This window comes from Felis catus, chromosome X, assembly GCF_018350175.1.
Source record: "Felis catus isolate Fca126 chromosome X, F.catus_Fca126_mat1.0, whole genome shotgun sequence".
Lineage (NCBI taxonomy): Eukaryota > Metazoa > Chordata > Mammalia > Carnivora > Felidae > Felis > Felis catus.
In genome coordinates, this window is record NC_058386.1 from 9,452,756 (window position 1) to 9,470,859 (window position 18,104).

The 18,104-nt window shown below is 41.9% G+C and overlaps 1 protein-coding gene across 5 annotated transcripts in view; it reads left to right on the forward strand.

The window, feature by feature from the left end:
- FRMPD4 (FERM and PDZ domain containing 4) overlaps positions 1-18,104 on the forward strand; it is an 852,065-nt gene that overhangs the window by 735,650 nt on the left and 98,311 nt on the right. The window contains exon 1 of one of the 5 annotated variants that reach the window (XM_019823552.3): positions 1,896-2,201. The exons of the other annotated variants lie outside the window; for them this stretch is intronic. The gene's annotated coding sequence lies outside the window, so the exon portion shown is untranslated. Of the gene's footprint in view, positions 1-1,895; positions 2,202-18,104 lie in introns of those variants that run through there. 5 annotated transcript variants of the gene reach the window in all.

An 18,104-nucleotide genomic window follows, 5' to 3' on the forward strand; every position in this document is an offset into this window, starting at 1 on the left:
CCTGGGCCTGTAACAGTGCCCCCAGTGCCGCGTGTGATGTCGAGGAGCTGGTGAATGTATGAGGGAGTGAGGCTCCTAACCCAGCCCTGTGTGGTGGGCCAGCCCGCCCTGATTCCCAGTAGAGCGCTCTATAGCCCACCCCCCTCAGCCCATCACCTGCCTGGGATTCTTCAAACATGCCTGGTACCTTCCAGCTGTTTCGTTTGCGTTTCCCTCTGCCTGATGTGCCCTTCCCTCAGGAATCCACCCGACTCCCTCCCTCAGCGCCTTCACATTCTTGCTGGAAGTCCATCATTTCCAGGAGGCCTTTCTTGCCTCCCCCTCCCACCCTGCCTCCTGACCCTTGTTAAAATCCACTTCCTGTCATTTTTCTCCACACCGCTTCTTAGCCCCTCCCATTATGTATTGTCGATTTCCGTATTTTATTGTCCGGCTCACTAGAATGTGAGCTCCCCTGCTGTTGGTTACCTGCTCTCCCTACAGTTCTTAGAACAATGCTTGGCATGTAGTAGGTTAATAAAAATATTCATGAAACGCGTGAATGAGTGAAAGACCTTTTTCTACCTCCTTGTCCAATATGCCATCATCGTGAATTAACTACCGTACTTTCACTGTACGCCCCTGACTCCGAAACTCGGATGTTAAAGTAGATCCCGGAGGATACGTTGGTTTCGTTTCGAGACAGAGAATAGAAATGATCGAATTGGATTGGTTTGCCCTGATAAGCTAATAATAATTGCCTGATGAAAACTTCTCCGCTCCCCGCCTGCATGAAATGAAGTATGTGTCTCACGTCCGACGATGCAACGCTCCAGGACGTGGCCCTCGTCTCGGGTTGCACCTTTAGAGGTAAAACCCGAGACGGGGATTTCTGGCGAGGTGAGTTCTTGGAAAGTTTTCCAGGAGAATCCCGCCGTGGGAGTCAGGAAGCGTAGAGGAGTACAGGTCATGGGCCACTGCCAGCATCTATGCCCTTGTAGCCTTCTTCTTACTACTCTCTGGTTGCCCCGATCCCTCCCTACTCCGGGCCTCCCCTCCCGCCAGGCTTTTCCTGGGCCCCAGAACCTCATGGCGCTTTCATCGTTGCAAACCCTCGTCACATGCTCGACCCTGGGAGCTGCCCTTACCCGTGTCACAAAACGGCTATTTGTCTCTGCACAAGTCACTGTGTCCAGATACCCATCTGTCAAGGGTTTTGCAGTCTGACCACTGAAATCCCTTCCAGGGCAAAAAATTCTCTGATGCTGTGACTTAGCCATATTCCCGTGTATTAAAATCATGAACGCATGCGTCGGCGTTCGCCAGACTGCAAACTTCTAAGAATGAGAATAGTTTGCTTTCGGAGCTACACCTGTGTCTTCTGAAAATCGGAGATATTAATCAATTCCTGGGCTTCACAACCTAGGAATAATGTATGCATAGGGCCGGGCGCGTACAACTCTCTTGAAATAGATGGTCAATATATTGATATATCTTTGGGCTTCATGAAGAGCCTGTTACACTGTCTTGTACGTTAGAGGCATTCGAGAAATATTTGCTGCATTATGGAAAGAGAAACTGAAAGCTGACGCGACTGAGTAACAAAGCCAGGCCCCCTCCCACTGCATGCTGTGACCTTCCCTACTCTTCCTTGTTGTCAGAGCCAGGAGTTGATTAAATACCGGACGGGGAGCTTTGGGCAGATATTAAAAGAGCTAAAAACCCACATGGAAGCTATCCCAAATCACTTTGAACCTCTGCCCAACTGCTGGTTCCAGAACAGTCGACTTTCAGTCTTAATCGCTCTCAAAGTTTATCCTTTGCTTTTATTAAAAACAGGAAGTAGGGATCTAACGCCAAAGAGATCATATCCTGTGGTTCCTCAAAAAAAAGTGACCTCTGTGGTGTCTGATGTTTGTATCTTGGTCTCTCTTTGCATGCTGTTCGTATTTTCTGCGGAGTTTAACATTCATCAGCGCCGGCCGCCCACTGAAAGGTTTGATCTGAATCAGTGGCCTCTCTTCTTGAATCTAGCTATTGACATTACTGGGCAGAGAATGCAGACATTAAGCTTTCGCGGTCGCTGTCCACTCATTGATACACAGGAAGTATGAGGACCAAAAGGTAATTCTGCAGGAAGAAGTCTCCTGCCCAGAATCACAGACGCAATGTATCAGACCGAGAACCTGCCCAAACAGTACCGAGAAACCTTCCAGTACCGGGTAGGATTCATTGTGTCTTTTCTTTCCAATTGTTCCTTCTTGAATACCCTACCCACCTCCTACTCTCCCCATCCCCTTCCTTAGAAAAGAGCATGTGAATAATGTTTCAGGAAACTGAGTACTTGGACTTTGCACAAGAACATTCGTTTCTTTTTAATATTATCCTTCCTCCTAGGGAGTGCCCCATGGGAGCGTGAAGGGGAACAAGGGAAGTGGAGGGAGCAAATTAGCCCCTCAAAATGAAGTACTTTAGTGCATTTTCTTGCTGTGGTAAAACACCCATAGCCTAAAATTTACCAGTAGTGACATTTGTACATTCAGAACAGCTATGATTCTGCGCCCTGTTCCCCAGTGTGAGACTTTTCCCCACGCCACCGAGCAATTCTCTGACACCTGCTGGGTGTCCTCAACTCAGTTCTGTCTGGAGGTGTCCTCAGATTCCATTGTTTAAGGGCTCAGTTTCACCAGACGGTCCTGACTGTCCTCTCACCTTCAGGGGCCAGTCACTGTGCCGGCTGTCCCCTGCGCTTCTGACCAACCTATATGCAACGTCCCCTCCTTGGGTCCGATTAATTTGCTAAAGCGGCTCGCAGAACCCAGAGAAACATTAAGGTCTGGGGAGAGGGCGTGAAGTTTCCATGATCTCTCCGTCTCTGCTCTAGGTGGCTTCCTTCATTTGACAGAATGTTTTCGAGGTCTGTCCGTGTTGTAGCATCGACCAGGACCTCGCTGGTTTTTCGGGCTGAATAATACTCTATTATATATGTATGTATGCGTGTGTATGTGTTCATATGTCTATATATATGGATAGTAGCACTGTGTACGATAAGGAGCAGGTGTTACCAGCCCAAATTTCCATTAATAGATAAATGATTATATCATAAATAGCAATGCTGTAAACACTTTATGTGCATTTTTTTTGTTTGAGCACTCATTTTCAGTTCGTACCACCTAGGAGTACCACCTAGGAGTGGAGTTGCTAAGTCATATGTAAACTCTATGTTTAACTTAACTGAGGAACTGCAACTTTTGAGACCATTCTGGCTTGGCATATAGAATTCTTATGTCTTTAATTTGATTTCGGTGGTAGGTAAAGGACAGTAATTAAGAGAATTGTTAACTGAAGTGATGAAGGCGTCTTCATGAATCGCAACCTGTCAGAGCCCGGGATTTCCTGCCTTTGGGTATCAAATAAGAAACGAGCGAGTGCCATCTCACACACCCTAGTCTGTTACGGATCTGGCGTTCTCTCTCCGCTAAAAGTAATCCAGAGGGTTCTCCATGATGGAGAGAAGTCAATATATTTCCAATTCAGTGTACTTATTTTGTGAGGAAACCCTGCATCCGACAACTATGTCGGTTTGCTTAGAACATTCAGTTGCTTGCCAGTATATTTCATTTAAGTTTATTTATTTATTTTGATTGAGAGAGAGAATGTGCACGCACAGAAGAGGGGCAGAGAGAGAGATCATGACCTGAGCTAAAATCATCCAACTGAGCCACCCAGACGCCCCACTTACCAGTGTACTTCAAATGCATCTTCTTTTCAAATATGCTTCAGCTTGTTTCAAATATGTGTGCATGTATATGTATATATGTATACATATATTATTTTTGATGGAGAACTGTCAACATTTATAAAAAGTACTCTGGCTCCAATGCTCGTATGTATTGTCTAAGAAGTTGGGAGGATAATTATTTATCGTCAGCTTTTACTAGATAAAGGGTTTTCCCTAGTCAATATTATCCAAATATTTGGTCGAAAACACATTGAAATACTTTAGACTATTTACTGAGTGTGTTGGATTATTTTCATAATGTAGACCTAGACATTTTCGAACCACTAATATTTGATAGCTTTGAATGTTAGAATCTTTGAGATAACTTAACCCAATGTGTTTTAAATTAAGCCAATGGCCAACATGACTTTTTCCTTTAGGCCAAAAGCAAGTGTTTCATTTGAAGCTTTTATTGTCTAATGATAATATTCGTGAAAGCGGCAACGCGCTTACCTTTCCAGACATCAAACCACTCACTGTTCATTCAGCTGCTTCTGAACAAATTTGCAGAATTCAAGGAAAAAGCTGTGCGGAGAGAAACTTACAGGTGTGAACAGTTTCAGATTTTAACACATCTGAAATTGAATAGTAAAAGTGATACATTCTGTTTCGCAATAATCGTCACACGCAGGAAACGTTTATCTTTTTATGCAACCTAGGTACAATAAAAAGTGTTAGGGATTTTATTATTATCATCTACAAACCCCTAAATTTGATGTGAGCAGGGAACAAGTGTTGAAACTCTTTGTCGCCATAACCTCCATTTTCATACACTGTTATCATTAAACACTTTCAGAGACAGGCCTATGAAAAGTGAATTGTGGCCTTTCCATGCTTAATTTGTTTCTTAATTGTGCATGATTTTATAATGCCCATAAAATAATATTTATAGCCATAACATTTCAAAGGCAGCACTTTTCCTAAAAGGAGAGTTAGATTTATTTCCAGATGTTTCTACCAAACATTTTCTTTTTTCTTTCCCTCACCCTACACTCCAATTTCATGGTTGTGATTAACAGGGCAGAGCTCCATAGCAAAAATTCATCAGCTGATTCCTTCCACCTACAGAATCCACATTTTTCAGGGCTCAATTTGAGACATAATGAAAGTCTACTTTGCATAATTATCATGTGAGACTATCTATAATTAAATGATGAAGTGTGGTTCTGCTCCAGTGTATAGACAAGGCTGTATGTGAACTACAATCACAAAATTTTATTTCTTTGCTTTAACTTTCCTTTGGTGTTGGGAAGGGGGGGTGTAATATAAATAAGCAATTCATTTCTAACACAGTTTAAGTGCCCATGGGAGCCTTTTTCTTTTTTTAAATTTTCATGAGAGAAGGCAATTCCTTGAATTGATGAATCACTGGAAACTTGAATATGATTGCCTCTTCAATGTTAATAGATATCACTCTCAAACTTTAGAAAGTGCTTATCATCAGCAGTGCATTTTGAGTTTTGCCTTAAAAATATTTTTCTTTTTTCTTTCTTTTTTTTTTTTTTAAGAGAGAGAGCATGAGCACGCACCAGCAGGGAAGAGGGGCAGAGAGAGAGAGAGAGAGAGAGAGAGAGAGAGAGACAGAGAATTTTAAGCAGGCCCCATGCTCAATACAGAGCCCAACGATGATCCCACAGCCCTGGGATCATGACCTGAGCCAAAATCAAGAGTCAAGTCGTGTGTTCAACCTACTGAGCCACCCAGGCGCCCTGCCTTAAACATATTTTTAAAAGATTTTATGATAGCTTTTGAAATACCTATACAAAAGGACCTGTTATTCATCATGCAATTCTACAGCCTGAAGTGAACCTTACAAAAGTTTCTAACCCTGATTCATCGTCTTGCTTTATACTCTTTCTGTTTCTTCTAACTAGATAAAGCCAAGCTGGCTATGCCAAGTTCAAAATTAAAACAAGGGCTCTAAAATTTCATGTGGGGAGTTACATCTCTGGAATTCTTTGTGAAACATCATAAAATGTTATTAACTTAAACTGAGTGTGCCTGAATTGATAAGTTTGGCTGTTATATCTGCATTTTCCAAGTATGCTTTGCACACCGACTGTATCCCGTACGTTGTGGCAGACGGAGACTGAAATTACAGAGACATCATGCAACTTTCAAGGAGTTTATTTATTTTTTAAGATTTTATTTTTTTAAGTAATTTCTGTATCCAATGTGAGGCTCGAACCTACAACCCTGAGATCAAGAGTTGTGTGCCCTTCCAACTGAGCCAGCCAGGCGGCCCTTAAGGAGTTCAGAACCTAGTGGTATTCAGTTCTAAGATTGCCAAGGGGATGCATTTATCAGTGATTTACCAGGACAAATACTGGAAGAAAGCTTAAATTTAAGTACATTTTGGTCACTGATCTTTCCTGTCCTTAATACTGGGAAAAAGCTTCCATTGTTTACTATTAGTGGAGCATTTCTGTTCTTGACGGGACTTTACGAATCAAGGAAAAGCATTCCTCCTAGGAGCTAAATGAAAAAGTAAATTTAATGTCTTTAATGTCTCTCTCTTCTTTAAAATCATGCTCTGTAGTGTTTGTAGTGCGATGATTTCCCCTGTGTATTTAGATCTGGGCTCAGCAAACCATGGCCATTTGCCTGTTTTTGTAAATAAAGTTTTACTGTAACGCAGTCATATTCATTCTTTATACATTTTTTCATGGCTGCTTTTGTGATACTTCAGCAAAGTTGAGTAGCAAAGTTGAGTAGTTGCGATCAAGACCGTATGACCTAAAAAGGCTTACCGTGTGGGGGCGCCTGGGTGGCTCGCTTATTCGGTTAAACATCCGAGTCTTGGTTTTGGCTCAGGTCACGATGTCACAGTTTGTGAGTTTGAGCCTCACATGGGGCTCTGCACTGGCAGCTCAGAGCCTGCTTATGACCCTCTCTCTCTTTCTCTCTCTGCCCCTCTCCTGCTCGCGCACGCTCTCTCTCTCTCTCAAAATAAATAAACTTAAAAAAGATAAATAATTAAAATAAAATAATTACCATCTGGCCCCTTACAGGAAACTACCTGCCAACTTCTGCTCTACGTATTCTGCTTAAACTGGTAGTTCTGAGATTGGCAATTTTAGACCTGATCTACTGTTGCTCGTTCTGTCACATACTGGCTCGATTAGAGGCAACATTCCCTACCTCCTTCTAGCACTCCTCTTTTCTCAGGATAGATGTTACTGTCACTGATCTTTGTGATTTTAATTGATAGACCATACCTTCATTTCTTTTTCCTTACGCTGTAAACAGCATGTCCTGACACTACCAATTTCCACTTGGTGAAATGAAAATATATTTCAGGCGCCCTTCTAGCTCCTTACCCTTCTCCTTAACCCCCTTCTTTCCCATATATATATATATTTTTTTAAACATATTTTGTCCTTAATAATGCAAAGTTTGAAAACTCTTACAGTTGTTCTGTAATCATTACTGAGTCTTTTGGGCCCTATCTGTAGGTTGATTCTACAAGCTCCCTGATAAGTTTTAATTTTTATCATGACTATATGGTATTCATTGTATCACTAATTATTGCTGGTTATATTGCCACTACTTTGAAGTTGTTGTTTTTTTAATTTTTATTTTCTAGCAGTCTCTGTGTTTTCATTTCCCCCCTTGCATGTCCTGTCTTAAATACTTTGTCCTTCTCAATGGTAGAGTCAAATCTCTGGAACCACCTTCCTTCCCAACCTTGTCCCCACTGAATTCCTCATCCTGCCGTGATCTGGAATGATGATTTTCTGAGCTACCAACCAAACTGTCATCTTATGACTTTGCTTCCTTCTTTCCTGTGTTGGAGCCCTGACTTTCTTGACCTCTCTCTCTCTTGATTTTATTAGAGTCCATCCTCTGGCCATTTTCTTAGAGAAGATGTGTGAGCGGGCAGTAACCTCTGTAAATCTTTGCATGTCGTGGACATGTCTTTACTCTGCCCTCTCACTTGACATAGAAATCTCGGTGGAAAATTATTTTCCCACGGATGTTTTAATTCAAGCTACATTGCCTTCCAGCCTTCAGTCCGTGTAGTCCGATAATGATCTGATGCTCACTCCTTTATCCTCAATGTATCTTTTCTCTGTATAGCTTTAAAGATAATTTCTTCATCTTTAGTGTATTAAAATTTCATAGTGATGCATCCAGGTGTGAAGGTGCTTTTATTGTGAGGCTAAAGGCTTTCCAGCTAAGTTCTCAGTTCATTCAGCTCAGAGACGATTTGGAATCATTTGATAATTCCTTTCTCCCTATTGTTTTTTCACTTTTTGGTTTTAGAAATCCTTACCAATTTTGTGTTGGCTCTTCTGAATTGATCATTTGTAATTTTTTTGTTATTGTTGTTGCCTTTATGTTTCCAACACCTTGTCTTGTTATTCCGATGTCTGAAAGAATTTTTAAAATTTTATCCTTCAAGCTTTCTATTGAATTGCCTGTGAAAGTATATAGTTTTTCATTTTTGAGAGAGAGTGAGAGAGAGAGAACAAGCGGGGGAGGGACAGAGAGAGAGGGAGACACGGAATCTGAAGCAGACTCCAGGCTCTGGGCTGTCAGCACAGAGCCCAATACAGGGCTTGAACTCATGAACCGCCAAGATCATGACCTGACCTGACGTCTGATGCTCAACTGACTGAGCCACCCAGGCGCCCCCTGAAAGAATATATTTAATTTGCAAGAGCACTGCCTTATTCTCCTCTTCTCCCCCTATTTTTGTTTTCAATAAAGTGCTGCAGTGCACATCCTTAGGTGCACAGCACTACCCAGTTATCTTACAGGACACAGGCCTCGAAAGAAAATTGTTGAGACCCATAATATACGGCATGTAAATTTTGGAAGCTTATGACGTCCCTCCCAGAACAGGTTGCAACACCTTATATCTTTATATCAAGGGGAAAAAGTGATATAGCAGTATTTTACTTTGCGTTTATCAGTGAGACTATCTTTCAGAACGTTCTCGGCCATTTCTATGATTTTCATCTATATCCCTGATCATATACTTCACCATTTTTTATTGGATTAGCTCTGGTTTCTGAATCGTGCAAACTCTTTGTCTATTACGTACATTTTACATTTGTCTGTTCTGTGTGATTTGCACACATCTTCTGACAGCATTTTGTCTTGCAACTTTGCTTATGGTATTGCCCTTTTAAATTACCATGTAGTTGAACCTGTTTGTCTTTTCCTGTGTCGCTCTTGGATTTCACATTATACTTGGAAATTCCTGTTCTGCCGCAAGGCTCTAAATGTATTCTTTAGTATGTTTAAAAAAAAATAAAAAGACAGAATTCAACTGAGTAAATTTGAAGATCTAATTGGCTTTATTCAATGACTCCTGACTCGGGCAGCAGTCCATCCAGCAAAGAGAAAGAAGCTCCAAAGAACTGCACAAAATAAAAGGCTTCTACGGACAGAAGGGGTAGGAAAAAGAAATTTCTAGCAAAGAGTGTTGCAGACAAAGCCTCCTTCCTAAGGGGGATGGGAGATGGGCAGGGTCTATCAGGTCGATTGCCTCAGTAGTGCTGACCATGCAATTCCAAATAGAGTGGAGAGGTTACATTCCTGGGAGAGGATGAAACTGTGGTTAGGTTACGTATTCAGCCGTGGTTTGCTGACCTGGGACTTCATACAAGTGACTCCATTTTGAACTTTTTTAAAGAAGTATTTTCGGGGCGCCTGGGTGGCTTGGTCGGTTAAGCGTCCAACTTCGGTTCAGGTCGCGATCTCACGGTCCGTGAGTTCGAGCCCCGCGTCAGGCTCTGTGCTGACAGCTCGGAGCCTGGAGCCTGCTTCAGATTCTGTGTCTCCCTCTCTCTCTGCCCCTCCCCCACTCACTCACGTGCTCTCTCTCTCTCTCAAAAATAAATAAATAACAATAATAATAAATGTGACTGCTCTGTTCCTCAGTGCCCTCAAGTATAGACGCTACAAATATTACCCACCTAGTGGCTTCGTGGCGAGGATAAATGCAGTGCGTATATATAATTGCAAACAGTGTTTGGCAAGCTCAGTGCATGTTAGCAGCATCTCTTCCTTTTATCGTAAGAGTTCTTTTCCTCGGGGCCCAGCACAGTGCCCGATTAACAGACTGACGTAAAGATTAGGTAAATGAGGGGCACCTGGGTGGCCCAGCCGGTTAAGTGTCCGACTCTTAGTTTCGGCTCAGGTCGTGGTCTCACGGCTGGTGAGTTCAAGCCCCACATCTGGCTCTGCACTGACGGTGTGGAGCCTGCTTGGGATTCTCTCCGCCCCCCTCACACTCACACTCTGAATGAATGAATGAATGAATGAATGAATGAATGAATGAATGAATGATTAGATAAATGAGTATAAATTATTGAAGAGAATTGAAACTACCTGTGAAGAAGAGGACAGCATGTTATTTCTTTTTTTAAGTTTATTTATTTTGAGAGAGCGTGTGAGCAGAGGACGGAGAGAGAGAGAGAGAGAGAGAGAGAGAGAGAGAGAGAGAGAGAGAATGAATCCCAAGCAGGCCCCGCACTGTCAGGACAGAGCCCAGCGCCCAGCCCGGGGCTCGATCCCACAAACCGTGGGGTCATGACCTGAGCCGAAATCTAGAGTCAGATCTTTAACCCACTGAGCCCCCCAGGCGCCCCTTGAAAGCCCATTTTTAAAGGTGAAGAAGGATTGAGGCAGACTCTCCCAGTTTTATCTTGGCTTTTTGACTTGTTTATCCCCATGGTTTGTGTGGCCCAGAAAACAAATGTCACACTAATAAAAGCTGAAAACACTTTTTAGCCCTTCAATTGAGTTAAATGAACACTGCTGTGACAACGTTAATTAGGCATACATAAAATTGCTAAATATATGTCATGGAAAATGCCTATGTTTCATATTTTGTTAAACATCAATTATGATCACAAGAAATCTGCATCTAGTAAAATGGATACTGCTGACACATGTTAATTATTTTCAAAAATGATTGAGCTTTTAGAAAGTTTCAGTATAGATTGAAGCATGCGTGTCCTCTGAAGGCTTGAGCTATTTTGAGTTTATCCAAATGAATCCTAACTATATGAAACAAGGTAAAATTTTGCCTCAAGTTCTCTTTGTAAGACGAAGGGCGACGCCACGTGCACCGGCCAAGGTCTATAAAACGAACTTGGTTTAGACTCCAGATGTTCAGGTAGGAATGTTGTCAAGTCTCAGCAGATCTGGTCTGCGAGGGAGCAGCGCAGTAAGATAAAACAAAACAATGAAAAGCTGTTTCCTTTGTCCAGGAGTGGATGGCGCACACCAGTTCTCAACCGGGCCGCGTACAATAGGCTTTCGAGAGGCACGTCTCTAATCTATATGCTTTTCACTCCTTGAGAATGTTCCGGACTCGTGCTAATATAATGGCAAATGTTCGTTCTAGCCACGAGATTGTTTTTCATCGCAAATTGCTTTTGCCTCCCACGAATGCTTCTCCATCTGGGACCTCGGATTCTCAAGACAGTCACCGGGAAAAAGATGTAAAGAGGCTGGTAACTACAGCAAGCAAACTGGAAAATATATGGAGGTTGGCTGTCTGTTTTATCCCTGAAGCTTCTTCCTAGGATGTGTCCCACTGACCCAATGGTTTTCACCGTGTGGTCCTGAATCCTGCACCAGAATCACCTGGACGGCCCTTTTTTAAAAGCGCGGATGCCTGGGTAATGCTAGATTAACTAATGGGGAAGAATTTGAAGTATGATTTAGCTTATCATCTAAATCGGGTCTGAAAAATGAAATAGGTTTAAGCAAATAGCATTCAAGGAGAGACGGAAAATATCAGAGTATTGCCGTACTTTCTCGAATGGTTCTGTTTAATTAATATTTTGTTTTGAAATGGAGACCCATGGTGGGAAATTCACTGTCTTGGAATATACTGAAATCGAAGGCCTTCCCGGCTTGAATGGGGTCTGAACAACGACATCCTCTGGTTTCTTCCCAGTCTACTTTCCTCTTGCTCACCAGCACCTCGAGTCTAGCTTGACTGCACCCTTCAAGCCTTAGGACCACATACCAAGTGTCATGGGAGGAACATGGACGTACGCTGAAGATCCCCACTTCTGGGTCCTAGTCAGGGTTGAGAATGGAAAGTTGGGCTGACTGCTAAGTCATTTTCTAAACAATGCATTCTCCGGGAATAGACTTCCATAGTGGTATTGAAGTGTTCTATAGCCTCCTCTCAATTCGATTCACGTGAACTTACACTCCCCCAAGTGTCCCGCTGTCTATACAGATGATGGCCAAACATATGATTCGGAACATTTATTGTGGGGCTACCTTCCTCTTTTATTTGTCTTTTAAATTTTTAATCACCAATAAATCCTAATCTAAGGTTCCTTGGGAGTAATGCATACCTGGAGTTGATGGTGTGAGGTGATTATTATTGCCCCTGACACATGAGAGTGTCATTAACATAAAAGTCATCCCTTAAACACATTGAACCGGACTCAATTAATGTAATTGATTACCAGCCTAGCTGTAGGGATCTTGCAGCTTTAGGGAAACCGACAAACATTTTGCCCTTTTAGATCCTACAATTAGATTCACACGGCACAGTCAATAAGCATTTTGCAAGTGCTGAATTCATCATCTTTAACGATGACAAAAATCTGGGTAGATGAACTGGCTGTTGATAAAAGACTAATTGTTGAAGTGGTTTTCAATAGTGGTATTGACAAATAGAACTGAGTCCTTGGAAGATAAATCTGATCATGAATTAATGGAACCTATTTTGGACATCTCATTTGCTAAAGCTGAAAGTATGACTGGAAAATGTTATCAGTCTGGATTCTGTTTAAACTCTGTAATCCTTTGAACTGTAACCCTCAAAATGAACAACAGTGTGATTCATAAATAAAATTAATAGTATACACATTTAAGTTAATACTTAAAACTATGTTGGCCTTATTTTCTAAGGCACTCTACTTTTGGGGCACCTGGGTGGCTCAATCAGTTAAGCGTCCAACTCTTGGTTTGGGCTCAGGTCATGATCTCACGCTCCGTAAGATCGAGCCCCATGTCGGGCTCTGAGCTGATGGCAGGGAGCCTGCTTGGGATTCTCTCTCCTCTCTTTCTCTAGCCCTCCCGACCCCCTGCTCGCTTGCCCATGCTCACTTGCTCTCTCTCTCTCTCTCTCTCACTCAAAATAAATAAATAAACATTTTTAAAAACTTTTTTATTCTACTTTCATCTCCTGGAATGCGGAGAGAATTTCAGGATTTTTACTTTTCCTACCCAGTGCATACCAGATCCTAAGCAAGTGATAGATTTTAGAGCCTGTGATCTTTCCAGGAAGGATGTGCTCATCCTTACATAAAGGGTGTGTGTCTGATACCAGACAGCATTCTAACATGGCTTGTAGTTTTCTTTTTTCTTTTTTTTTAATTTTTTTTTACGTTTATTTATTTTTGAGACAGAGAGACAGAGCATGAACAGGGGAGGGGCAGAGAGAGAGGGAGACACAGAATCGGAAACAGGCTCCAGGCTCTGAGTGGTCAGCACAGAGCCCGACGCGGGGCTCGAACTCACGGACCGTGAGATCATGACCTGAGCCAAAGTCGGACGCTTAACCGACCAAGCCACCCAGGCGCCCCATGGCTTGTAGTTTTCTTGATACTTCTCACTCTCATAAACATTCTCCCCCATTACCCAACAAGTAACACTTACACTTGTCCCAAACACCGGTTTCTTTAATGCCTCTATGGCTTTGCTTCCTGTTCCCTTGGATTGGAATGTAATCCCCTTCCTTGTCCATCCGGTAGTTTCCACTTCACATCCCTAGACTCATCCCCTGGGCATCTACTCTGTGAGGTCTTTCCCAGTCCCCACTGACTGCCCTTAGGTTAGATCAAGTATCCCCATGGAATGTACCCCCAAAGTATGGGGTGTATCTTTCAGGGGCACCTGCCTCTAGTCGTCTGTTATACTCAGATGTTTGTATCCGTCACTCCTCCTATGGGATTGGAATTTCTTTGAGGGCACAGAACCAAGGAGAGCTTCACAGCACATTGAACTAAAACTTGTTTGAATAAAGGAACAAATGCATGAGTAGACCAATGGCTCGGAGACTATTCTCTCAAGGCCTTTATGCATCCCTCTTCCCTCTGCCTGAGATAGTTGACCCAGGGATCACTTCCCAACTCGTTCCCTCACTTCGTGCAGGTCTCAGAGGTAAACTCCTTAGAGAGGCCTCCCCTCGTGTCTTGTTAAAACAATCCACCCCCTTTCATTCTCTATCCTGCTGTATTTTTGTTCGTAAAAGCTATCAGCCACCAACAATATGAGATATAGTGTATGTTTATTGGATTTTTATTGCCTCTGTCCTTCCACTGGAAGAAGGTTTGTCAAACCTTTTTCTGTAAAGGACCAGATAGTAAAGATTTCAGGCTTTGTGGGCCAGAAAGCCTCCGTCACCATTACCAAACTCTGCCTTGATAACACGAAAGCAGCTGCAATGCGTAAATAAAGGGGCATGGTTGTGTTCCAATAAAACTTTATTTACTGAAACAGGCAGAGGCTAGATTTGGCCCATGGGCTATAATTTCCTGACACCTGTGCTAGAATACATACATGTTGGTCTGAATCACAGTCACATCCCAGGTCCCAGACACGTAGAAAGGTTCCATGAAATAGTTGTTGAACTAGTAGCGGTTCAAATTTGATCCATCATAAATAAGCAAAGAGACTGCTTTTGACCAAATTTGAGAAGTCACTTCCTGCCAGCCTGGGAGAAGATGGGAGACAGAATCTTCCAGTGAGCATATCAACTCTTCTAAAGCATGAAAAATGGCGACCCTGTGGGTGACGTTGACCAGAAACAAATGTTTACTGAGAACACTTTCACAGAGACAACCAGAGAAAATGCCTCAGTTAAGAAAAAAGAAGATCGCTTTTCATTTCAAGTAGGCAAATGGAAATTAGTTCTACAGTGGTCAGTACGTGAAACTAAAGTCTTCTATGTGGAAAATGTGTTTCATCCAGAAAGAAATATGTTTATTTAATAGGTACTTGTTTGGGATTTATTTGTTTTTTGAGAACCGTTGGTATAAATATAGGTATGGTTGATATAGTATAAATAAATATTAGTTGAATAATTGATCTCACTACTGCTCTCAATGCAGAAATGTTTATTGTTCTTGGCTAAGAATCAAAGCTGAAGTTGTAATTACATTTTTCAGTGGGAGTCAGGATGAGGACACTCCCCATCAGCGCTGTTCCCGAGGCAGCGTTTGTTTTGGGAACTTAGAAGCTTTCTAAATTGGAGAGAGGGATGGTGTGCAGTTGAGTCCTGGCAGGGAATGGATAGATGTAGGCACAGATAAAGACGTCAACAAGTCCCACTGAGGCACACACGCAGAGACTAGCAGCACCTGGGACCTGGGCAAGGGGCCCACGTGATGCCGCCCACAAGGGCAGAGCTCCCACTGCACAGAGCAGGCAGAGACGAAGCCAGGCCTGGATCTGGGGCCGGGGTAGAGAGGTTCAGTTCATGTGTATGGAGCTTAGAAGAGAAGAAACACAAGCAAACACACACAACTCAGAACAGGAAAGATACTTAACTTTGGGCAGTAATGGAGATCAACGTCTAAGGAAACTAAATTCTCTAGGTAGGGGCTGAGAATAATTACGTTAGTGCAAAAAAGATTAGGAGATCACAATTTCTTAATTAAAATAGAACTGTTAGCTGAAACCTTTGATTCTGTGATTTCCTTGCCGGCTTCTTTTAACTTCTATCAGAAGTTAGTCATCAAAGGAACCCTTACCACTTAATCACTTTTTCAAATCCTTTGTGTAAAGATTATAAAATCATGAAATTTATGAAGTGTGGCTAATCATCTCTCTAAAAGTGTCTTTTTAAAAAATCAATTCATGGGGTTTTTTTAATCCCCTCATTTTATTTATTTCTTTATTTACTTTAAGTAAACTCTGCGCCTAATGTGGGGCTTGAACTCACGACCCCGAAACCAAGAGTCCTAGTCTCTACCAACCGAGCCAGCCAGATGCCGCAAAATCAAGTCACGTTTTTAAATATTGTCTTAGATCACGGTTTCTATAACACACACTCTTGTAGTTTGAATCTACAAACCCATGGGATTGTTTTCACTTTCCAAGTATAAAACTATAAAAGAAATTTTCAAATGTACACAGATCACAGAAATATACAATAGCCCCTTGGGATGGGGAATGGACCCCCTATATCTTCAATCCTCTGCTTCCCCATGTACTGCCCTAAAGTAGGGATAGAATCTAGTTTGATGGAGACAAACTTACAGGCCCACAGGGATGATTTTAACATGTTTGAGAAAGGCTTTGCTCGTTGTTGTCAAGTCTTTTGTTCAAAAATGGGTTTTCCTATAGGCACAAAAAAATAAGGGTAATCGCTCATGATGAAAAAGTCTCCCGGGCCCTGCCCTGTCCTGTAATACGTCACGCTCTATGAACAGTAGGTGCCAAATGAAACAGAAAGATTTGGGGTGGTTGTGTTTCCAACCCCCAAAGGGTTCAACCTTCTGGAGCCCAAACCTAGGGCCACCCTGTTTTATCTCGCCTGATGGGATTAGCAAGGATTAGACAAACAGAATGGAAATGTGCTGCTTCCCGACTTCATTTGTAGGTTTTTATTTTTTTAATGCTTATTTATTTATTTTTGAGACAGAGAAACCCAAGCAGGTTCCGCGCTGTCAGCACAGAGCCACATACGGGGCTGGAACCCCCGAGCCGCAAGATCTTGCCCTGTGCCGAAACCAAGAGTCAGACCCTTAGCCGTCTGAGCCACCCAGGCACCTCCACTTGTAGGGGTCTAGAAATGCTTCAGAACAGATCAGAATGTGAGAGCTGGACTTTTTAAGGGCTATGCTGAGCTTTGTAGTAGCAATGATTTTTGTCCATCATGTTTGAGCATGTAAAACATTTTTTGGGCCCGCAGCCTAAGTCAGACTATACAGAATAGAAATCTCCAGTTTCTGCTTTTGTATTCCATTCCTATTAGTAAAAAAGCAAATTCTGAATATGTATTAATTTAGTTGTAACACATATATATATGTACATATACACACCACCCAACTGTAAATGAAATATGGAAGGCATAAAGCATATGTGCAAAAGATGTTACGTTAAGATGAGTTGACGGTGACATACATTTTAATCACTTGTAAACATTTTGCTGTCACTGCTGCATTACAGACTCTTCAATATTTTAATGACAGCAAAGTGATTGAGGATCCTTATTTATTTTTGAGCGTCTTAGTTTACCACTTCATCGAATAAAAGTTTCAGGGTCTGTCTGCAAGGTCAGCTTTTTTCTTTGCTTGGTTTTAATCACTGCCATTGGAGGAAAAAAGGAACCGCAGAAACGTAACAATCTCATCTACGCAAGTGACTGTTGAAATTCAGCCAGAGGGGCGTCTGGGTGGCTCGTGATCTCATGGTTCTCTCTCCCTTGCTCTCTCTGCCCCTCCCCCACTTGCGCTGTCTCTCTCTCAAAACAAATAAACTTTTGAAAGAAAGAAAGAAAGAAAGAAAGAAAGAAAGAAAGAAAGAAAGAAAGAAAGAAAGAAATTCACCCAAAAAATTTCCATGTTCCTTAACGTCCCTCAGCTGTTCTCACAAACCAAATGGAAGATGTTTCGTTTTATTATATTTAACAAATGAGTTCAACTCATTTAACAAATGAGTCCACTGAAATGCTTCATTTGAGGATTTTTAAACAGGTTAGAAAAATTCATTTCCCCATTTTCCAAGGCTGCTGTTTTTATAGATACATATTTGCATAATTTTCAATAAAACAAGCACATCACGGTAGGATCATTTCTAAACATCTGTTTCCCTACATTCTTACCACAACCCAAGTTTCTTTTAAAAAATTGGTTACTTCCTCATTCATTGTTATGACATCTCCTTTACTGGGAAGAGACCACTCTTTTAGTTCACTGTCACCAGGTAGCAGCCAACAACCCCTGTGTTGGACAAAAGACTTAATGGTTTTGTTTCAAAGCCAACCATATTATTGACATGCTGAAGTACTTCTGTTTCTTTGGTGCCTAGCTTGCGTTCAATTTTTTTAGAGGGCAGGCATCTCTAAATTTACCCTGGAACACTTGCTTTGTCCCAGTCAAAGCTGCGACTCCCCCATTTTATCCTTTTCTATATTTGTGCCAGTGTCAGAGCATCCAAAGAGTTGTCATTTCATAATAGGGTCCGGTATTCTTGTCGGGCTAGACAAGCAGTGTTTTTCTCGTTCAAAGTGTTCTTTTATATGATCATATAAAATTGAGAATTCTCTTTGTTGCATTCGTTAAAGCAGACTGTTGAAAATATCTTTACTGGGTGGCATTCAATCTGTAAATTAGGTTGATGTGAATGGAGA